At 37.5% G+C, this 9,729-nt stretch overlaps 1 long non-coding RNA gene across 3 annotated transcripts; it reads left to right on the forward strand.

The window, feature by feature from the left end:
- The first annotated feature begins 571 nt into the window (after positions 1-571).
- Positions 572-5,801, forward strand: LOC125290362. 3 transcript variants are annotated; one of them, XR_007192793.1, is made up of 6 exons: positions 572-1,347; positions 1,667-1,699; positions 2,637-2,753; positions 3,888-3,992; positions 4,086-4,152; positions 5,682-5,801. It is a non-coding gene; the product is annotated as an uncharacterized LOC125290362 (long non-coding RNA). The 3 variants fall into 3 exon arrangements; XR_007192791.1 differs by lacking the exons at positions 4,086-4,152; positions 5,682-5,801 and having other exon boundaries at positions 3,888-4,079; XR_007192792.1 differs by lacking the exons at positions 2,637-2,753; positions 4,086-4,152; positions 5,682-5,801 and having other exon boundaries at positions 3,888-4,079.
- The last annotated feature ends 3,928 nt before the right edge of the window (positions 5,802-9,729 follow it).

The raw sequence follows: 9,729 nt of genomic DNA on the forward strand, positions 1-9,729 counted from the left end.
ATTTATCTCTTTGCAAACAAAGGGACGCAGGGACGGAGAAAAAAGAAACCAAATGGGAAATGATGTGAGCCTTACTACTGCCGCTAGCATGATCATTTTGCTAGCAATTGAACAAAACATTTTAAAGTTGATTTAACATGAAATAGTAGCCTATGCATGGGCAATACTGTGAATTCAGAGTAGGCTTGCACAACTTATAATTTAGCTAACGTGCATGATGTAATGTTACATTAATCTGTAAAACAGCGGTTGTCTGTGTAAATTAACATTGTAGCCTAATATTGTTAGTGTGGGCTACAGCTAACAGCTGGGAGGTAGCCTATCAGCCAGGCATGTATAATATGATCGATAATCATGATGAACGTGAATAGATTTCGTTGCGAAAACGTGCATTGTTTTAGGCCACATATCAGGTATAAAACAAATGTATTCTGATACAGCACTTCTCCAGATGTTAGATATTCATTTATATTATAATATAATATTGTATTTATTTAACCTGATTAAGAGAGGGGTTTAATTCAATAGAGAATTGCAATGTGTGTAGCCCATAATATTAGAGATTAGATTAGGCTAGATTTAGATTAGATTCAACTTTATTGTAATTTAAAAGAGTAGGCTATAGGTACAGAGCCAATGAAATGCAGTTGACATCCAACCAGAAGTGCAAAGAAGCAGTTATGTAGACGATCAAGATTAATTATGTACAACAGTTAGATAAATAGGCAAGTTTTCCAGATGACATGTGTACAGTGACAGAAATAGCCTACAGTATACAGTGAATATGGAATGTGTGTCTAGCCTATAACAAAACAAATTGATAATAATACATAATAATGATAATAATAGCAGTAATTACAGTAGGCCACTCGCACTGTTGTTGGTGACGTGTCTGTTTCCTATTGTTCCATGCCACTCTCCTACTGTTTCCTTTACTGTCCTGCGCCACTCGCCTACTATCTTTTGCCTCTTGCCTACTGTCCAGCACCACTCGTCTACCGTCTCCTATGCTGACCCACGCCACTCACCTACTGTTTCCTAACTGTCCCATGCCACAAACTGTAACATTAAGCTGACACAATCTTGCTGCACGGTTACTTATCTGCATGCAATCCCTATTGCCAGCTGTTATGAGTAAACATTATATTGGGACACCAATATATTTCTGATTCACGGGCAGTGTATTTGCTACTGAAGAAAAGGAGAACACATAGTAATTGTTCTTGGATGGGGATTTAGAGTAAGGTTTCTATTGATCTTTTTCAGATAAGGCCTCTTCATTTTCAACTGTGAAGGATCTACATGGACTTGGTCTGGATAGCCTTTCCTGTTTTGATGAGCCAGTCGGTATGTATTAGACATTCTTTAGGATAAAAGGATTAAAGGAGCCATATGTTATAAAAAATTCTACACCCATATGTAGAAAAGCTTTGTTGCTGTTTGTTATTGTTGTTGTTGAAAACTATGTTGAATGCAAAGAGATGCATATGTCCCTTGGGAGGAGAGGGATGAGTGTGGATGATTGAATTGTCCAACAGACATAAACATATGATTGTGTATGATTGTGTTTGTGTCTGTATATGATTTTTTTGTACTTGTTGCATTTTAAGCATGCTTATATACTTTACGCCATGGTGGTCTAAATTGTCTTTATTGCCAGTGGCAGGGTCTAGAGGAAAAACCCTATATGAGCCCCAGGGTGAGTAGTGTATAATTACTTTATCCCAAGCTTGATTTTCGTAGAAAGGTGTTCAAACCAAAATCAAACCAAAATCTTCTAAAATAATAGATAGATAGATAGATAGATAGATAGATAGATTTATTATTTGTCCTTTCGGAAAATTGTTCTGCGCCATACAGTAGACAGTTAGACAAGACTGAATACAAGACGGAATATAGACCAGAATTTCCCTCACCCCAACCGCCCCCACCCTACCACACCCCCACACATACACAACATCAGGGCGGTAGACACAGACCCCACTACACATTTATAGAATGATAAAGTGCAGTTGTGCATACTGTGATAGTCCAGCTGGAAAGAAAGTGCATGGTCCTGCAGGTAACGTCTTGTTCATCAATGTAATGCTAGTTGGAATGAATTACCTACTGGCTCAATTTGTTTGGAAAGAAGGTAGCCTGAACCTCCCTGATGGCAACACCTCATATGCCTGGTGTATGGGATGTGACATATCTCTATTATTTGCATGACCTTTCTTCAACACCCTTCTTTCACAGGTCGTAGCAATACTGTCTGGTTTTTGCCCCTCAACCTTGCTGGCCATGTTAACTATCTTGCTCAGTTTGGTTTTTTTTTTTGGTCACTGACAAAGAGAAATACCAGGTAACACAACAAAAAAGTAGCATGCTCTCCACAAATGAATGATAGAAAAGTAATATATCTCTATCCACTCTAAATTGTCTTAGTTTGCACATAAAATGCAGCCTCTGCAGCCCCTTTTTATAGATGGTGTTGGTATTACTGTCCCATTGCAACTTATTATCTATTATTGTGCCTAAGTACTTGTACTCGACTACAATCACAACATCCTCACCATTTTTAACCATACGGGGGGGCTGGCTCCCAGTTCTGTACTGTAGTCTATTATTATTTGCTTTGTTTTCTGTATATTTAGAAGAAGACAGCTGGACCTACACCATTTCGCGAATTGATCCACCCAGGCCCTGTAGTTGGTCTCCTCGCTATTCTGTATTAACCCCACTATTGCTGTGTCATCTGCAGATTTTATGAGGTATGTAAACGTTCGAAAAACGCCGAAGAGCCCCATATAAGAGCCCCAGTGTGATAGGCTGGTTGCTGTCATGTGACACACGCCACCACAAGAAAGCGGAAACATCATTGGGGTAAAAGTTCATGATTTAGTAAATAATAATAATAAATAACAAATAGTTGTTTTTGTTGTTTCGAACAAAATATAGAGATACTTATCCTGACCAAAACTCCTTCATGCTGTAAAACAGCTAGAATCACGTGAAATCAGTGCAATTTCTTAGTCAATGTCTTATAAGTGTAAAAGACGTGGACAAATAGCCTATAAATATAAATAATTAGCTAAATAAATCATTGTTCACTATGGTTATGGTTAAATGATCATGGTGATACAATCCTGCTTTTCAATTAGTTGACATGGTGTTTGACATTAAATTATAATGAGGTCAGTTTCATGTAATAAGCTATTTGTTTCTTTGGGTCTGGTTAATTGAAATTAGCAATTTCTTAGTACAATTCAATGTCTTATAATGGTAAAAGACGTGGACAAATACATGATAATTAGCCAAATAAATCGTTGTTCACGACACGTTATGGTTAAATTATTGGAATGAGTGCGATGGTGATACAATCCTGCTTTTCAATTAGTTGAGATGGTGTTTGACATTAAATTATAAGCAGGTCAGTTTCACGTAATAAGCTATTTGTTTCTTTGGGTCTGGGTAATTCATGTGACAAAAAATTCTGTTATAGGCTACTACTGTTTTTCTGAAAAACAAAGCAGTACAACATTTCTATCTCCAAAATAATGCATTGTACGCTTGTGTGTACTACGTAGTGCATGCAGCTTTTAATGTCCAAAGTAGCCTATACTGATTTTCCTGCATAAGAACTACAAATACTCCTCCAAAACTACAGTGTTGACACTTGAAATTGTGGAGTTATATTTTAGTAGCCTATTCTATAATAGCATAAATACCCACATCGGTTTTACCTTTGTCTCACCTGTATACAACATATGTCTATGAATTGCAGTAGTGATCAAATGAAAAAGGAAAGAAAAGTGTCCTGATGTGTTGTTTAGGGATGGTCCTGCAATGTTTTCTCGACATATCTTTATGTCTTTTTTTTCTCCCCTCTACTTATGTTTTCACAGATCCTTGCTCCTGATATCCTGATGTATGGGTTGCACTTCATTATATGACTCCAACAGAACACTCACAGAAAGGAGAGTGGTGTCAAACTACAAGACAGCCAGCATGTAAGCAAGGCCTTGTTTGTCCTTGTTTGGCTACTCATTTGTCTACTTCCTGAAGAGGCTGAAGCATGCTGGCCTCCTTGCTTCCATTAACAGCTGTGTTATGGAGTGCATCCTCACATCATGGTCTACTGCAGCGGTGGATACAGAGGACAATTGGCAGGTATTTTACGTCACTTTTACATTACTTTTACTGTGATTTTGCTAGATATGGTTGTCGCTGTGCTAAATATAGGCCCATATTGTAGATCGAGAAACGCATTGTACAGCTGATACATCTTGGGCTATACTATTAAGGGACAGCTGTATTGACCACCTAAATCATATATTTTCTGAAAGCCTATAGCCTCTAGATGTCAATTAATATACATTAAGACATGTCCCACCTTCCTACTGACTTTGGGCATTTAAAAATATAAATTGGATTTTTACATCAAAATTTCAAAGGCCATGGCTACATCTAAGTGGTCAGAGATAAAGTCCTAAACCATAAAATTTTTGAAAGTATAACCTCTAGATGTCAATTTATATACATTAAGACAATTTCCTCACTTTCTAATTTAGGCCCATATTATGAGCATTGTCACTGGATGCTATACATTAAGGGACAGCTGAATTACCTAAACATATTTCAGAAAATACTAGATGTTGAACATATTTAAGACAGTTTTACCTTCCTACTTTTTGTGCATTTCACCCACATAACAAATGAACAGGAACACAGTCACATGTAAACCAACAATAGTAAACTATTACTATAATCACAAACCCTATGCTACTATACAATAAAGTAGCCTGGTCAAATCAGTTCCATATCACATTGGGTGACTTTGAAGTTCTTTAGGGACCCTGAATTTAAACCATATATTTTCTGAAAGCCTATAGCCTCTAGATGTCAATTAATATATATTAAGACATGTCCCACCTGAAAAACTGACTTTGACAAATCAAAGCTATGGGTGTCTGCCAACTAGTGGTCAAGATTGTACAAATGATATATTTTGGGCTATACTATTAAGGGACAGCTGAATTGACTGTTTAATTCAATATATTTTCTGAAAGCCTATAGCCTCTAGATGTCAATTAATATATATTAAGACATGTCCCACCTTCCTACTGACTTTGGTGCATCATAAGGCGTACATAGGCCTATATTGTAGATCGAGAAACACATTGTACAGCTGATACATCTTGGGCTATAATATTAAGGGACAGCTGAATTGACCACCTAAACCATATATTTTCTTAAAGCCTATAGCCTCTAGATGTCAATTAATATACATTAAGACATGCCCCACCTTCCTACTTACTCTGGCATATCATAAAGCAGGAATGGACCATAAGTATGCCCATATTTTAAGAAAATATATGCTTTGAAACAAATTGTTTAGTTGATACAATTTGCCCCATTCATTCAATTTACAAAATACATGTATACATTTATGTCCTCCAAAGTTTTAAGAGTGACAGCTGCTGATTCAACCACCTAAACCATACTGATTCAACCACCTAAACCATACTAGGACTTGGTCCACCCTCCTTAAATACTTTGGCACACTATATGAAAGGCATAGACCTGCATTTTATAAGTGGACTTTATAGTCATCAGTATGTTTGAACATGTCAAGAAAAACACTGAGATTGTAGTTTCTTTCTTTGTACACTTGTTTTATCTCTATTTCTAATTTCCAGGTTGTCAGCTGTTTGGTTATCCCCAAAGCAGAAAGACATGCCAGGAAGGAGCAAGGCAAAGCCCGGGGATTTTTCTGCAGCTGTTCCTGCCCGTAATAGAAGGACTGCTCCTGAGAATAGATTTTTCTGCAGCTGTTCAAAATGGGTCTTCTACACATGATGTTTGTCAAGCACTGCTCATTGACTGGAGAATGTATTGTGACCACTGGTCGTTTTGCAAAATGGGTCTCAAAGTCCTCTACATCATTGTCAAGGACTGCTCATTGTCTGACAGGATGGGTCTTGTGTTACTGTGACCAGGACCAACAATGCATCATTCTCATCCATGCCCTCATCGCCTCAAGACTGGAGTACTGCAACAGCATTCTCTATGGTCTTGAAAAATATTACTGTCTTTATTATTATTATTATTATTATTATTATTATTATTACAGGTCTCTCTGCACCCGAACCAGCAGGTTCAGAGGAAGCTTCTTTTCTGTGGCTGTCACCCGACTGGACTGTAGCTCTGTATCCCGTGGTGTATACTACGAATCTCGATTAGTCGGTTAGCGAGGTATGTTGCGCTCAAAGCCAGGGTATGCTGTGACACGAAAGTGGATCTGTTTTAGTGTCGCTGTATCACCATGGTATCTTATGCTGTCAACCAAACCTGGTCGGGAGGAGGTTATGTGCTAAGTTATAGCTCAAATCGTGTAATCTACCGCCCACTGACCAATCAATTGTCTTAGAAACGAAGTTATCTCACATGTAGGATTCTGTCATATATCGTACAGGTGGAGCTCCACCTCTACTAACATTTTGGATCTCGGATGCGCTTTAATAGTGCTGTGCGTGCAAATATCCCACTATGGACGTGCATACCATACAACAACTGATGACAGTTGATTTATTTGATGTTATAGGTTAGACACAAAAAATTACCGCAGTGTAGATTAAGCTATCGCTCATGAATGCGGAAGTAATTGTTTTTAAATAGAGGTGGTCTTATCGTCTCCATGTTTCACGATTAATAACGTCATCCCAACACCGAGAACGGCGACAGATCTGAGCTGAAAGCCTAGTTTGACAAATATATCACATAACTGCTATCGTAGTATCACTTAACATATACCCCTGAGTCAAGGCTTTGTCAAGCCTCGATATGTAGACATAACCTAGATATGTCTAACGTGCTTCGTAGTATACCCCACCGGTGACAACCAATCAACTAAGCCCCCAAATACCCTATCCCACCCATAGTGTTATTTATTTACAAATGCACATACTGTAATTACAATTATACATAACCATATTCTACTGCTCTTCATGCTCTTATAATGTTACTGTTTCTGCGCTACAATGGTACTGTTACCACACTGCACATATCTGTCTATATGGTTCATACTGAATATCCATATTTATTCTGTTTTTCTCATATGTTCTGTTAATACACTGCCCATATTTATATCTAATTTATATTACTCTAAACCACCTTCTGTAAACCAACTGCATATTACTGTCTACACAACACTATACAGTATTTCTTGTCCTGCCTATGCACCATCTGTCTATACTTTGTATATCACATTGCACTTTTGCTTTGTACAGGGTTCCCACGGGTAATAGAAGTCTATTCCAGACATGGAAAGTCAGGGAATTTTTATCATTTTGGGGGCAAAGTCATGGAATATCAGGGAATTTTGTCGTAGTAGTTTATGATGTACTAGCCAAAATGCATAACATATTTCCACATAGTATTGGTGTATATCTGGTTATTAGCTTTACAGCTTGCTTGAGTAGCCCAACTGTGTTAATTCAATGCCTATTTATTCATCTCGTTCTAAAAAAGTAAAAGACTCTTGATGCGGGTGCTCTGAAATCATTGGTCGGTATATTGTAAGTCATGGAAATTCAGGTGTTTTGTCAAGGAAAAGAAATTTTACATTTGAAATGGGAACCCTGTTTGAGCATTTTTTGACAGATGACAATTAATCTGAACAAATGTAAATTAATTTAGTGCCTGTAAACCTTTGTATTAAAACTTTCTGTTTGTTTTTTTGATTGAACCCCTGTTTAATGCAATCACAAACTTACATATTTTGATTGATCTTGATACACAGATGTGTGTTGTGCTGAAATAAACCCAATTTCACTTATCTTAGGTGCTGTGGGACTTTTGATGCACAAGAAATCTTAAGAAATGGCCGTTCAGAGAGCATTGTTTTGACAGATGTTGACCAACAAAAGTTCTTAAATCATACACAAACCATTAAAACATCCATATTTTTATTGAATATGATACACAGAGGTGTGTTGTGCTGAAATAAACCCAATTTCACTTATCTTAGGTGCTGTGGGACTTTTGATGCACAAGAAATCTTAAGAAATGGCCGTTCAGAGAGCATTGTTTTGACAGATGTTGACCAACAAAAGTTCTTAAATCATACACAAACCATTAAAACATCCATATTTTGATTGAATATGATACACAGAGGTGTGCTGTGCTGAAATAAACCCAATTTCACTTATCTAAGGTGCTGTGGGAATTTTGATGCACAAGAAATCTTCAGAAATGGCCGTTTATAGAGCATATTTGACAGATATTGACCAACAAAAGTTCTTAAATCAAAAACAAACCATTAAAACATCCATATTTTGATTGAATATGATACACAGAGGTGTGCTGTGCTGAAATAAACCCAATTTCACTGATCTTACCTGCCATGGCAAGTTTGATGCACCGGACATACTCAGAAACTACAATTGAGACACCCATATGGCCAGACAGGCCTAGGTAAGGGTCACACCCATTATTTCATGAAATGTCAACATGTGGCACATATTTTGATACAGGGAATGATAACAAACGTGTTTGTCAAATTTGAGACTTCTAGCTGCTTGTATGTTGAAAGGAGGCCAAAGATTGGAGCCTATAGAGTCTATGAAAGGTGTGATTTTACATATCTCATATATTTTTGTCATAGATAATGTCACATGCCAAATTTAGTCTGTTTATGAGGTATGCAAGTTAGAAATGCTAACCCTAGGTTTAGATGGCCATAATTTGAATAGGTGTTAATTCAAGAGTACCAACATGTGGCACATATTTTGATACAGGGAATTAACAAACTTGTTTGTCAAATTTGAGACCTCCATCTGGAGCCATGGAAAATATTTTAGGGGCTATAGAGTCTATGAATGTGTGAGATGTCATGTCATAGATAGATGTCACATGCTAAATTTAGTCTGTTTATGAGGTATGCAAGTTAGAAATGCTAACCCTAGGTTTAGATGGCCATAATTTGCATAGGTCAGACAGGCCTTGATAGGATTACACTAGTTAATTCAAGATAGTACCAACATGTGGCACATATTTTGATACACGGGATGATAACAAACTAGTTTGTCAAATTTGGGACATCTAATGACTTGTGTGTTGCCAGGAGGCGGAGCCAAATATAGGAAATATTGGATTTCTAGGGGGTTCTATAGAGTCTGTGAATATGTGAAATGCGATTTAACTACACACTCAAATATAGCTGCTTGTGTGTTGCCAGGAGGCGGAGCCAAAGATTGAAAAGGATTTGTAGGGGGTGCTACAGAGTCTGTGAATATGTGAGGGTTGAGTCCATTTCACTATATTTTGTGTCATCTAAGGCAGCGTTTCTCAAACTTTTTCAGACCAAGGACCACTTAACCAATAAAAAGAAACCTCACGGACCACCTAGCTAAAACAGTAGACCTATTTCAACAGTATATTACACAGTAGGCCTACTCACTGAGCCACCTTGCTTACTGTTTGCACCTTGCTTATTGTGCCAGAGGATTCATGTGATTTAAACTGCATGGCGTAGCTTACATAGGCAGTGTTGCAGAACTGTTTGGATTTACATACAAGTTGGTTCAATATTGCAAAAAACGAATCTATATTATATTTGACCACGTTTTCTCATGGACCACTTGGGATAGATTGCGGACCACCAGTGGTCCCCGGACCACACTTTGAGAAACACTGATCGAAGGATGTTACATGTCAAATTTAATCAGTCATATTCTAGTTAGAAAT

The sequence above is a fragment of the Alosa alosa genome, unplaced genomic scaffold (genome assembly GCF_017589495.1).
Source record: "Alosa alosa isolate M-15738 ecotype Scorff River unplaced genomic scaffold, AALO_Geno_1.1 AALO_1.0_unplaced_44, whole genome shotgun sequence".
Taxonomy (NCBI): Eukaryota; Metazoa; Chordata; class Actinopteri; order Clupeiformes; family Clupeidae; genus Alosa; species Alosa alosa.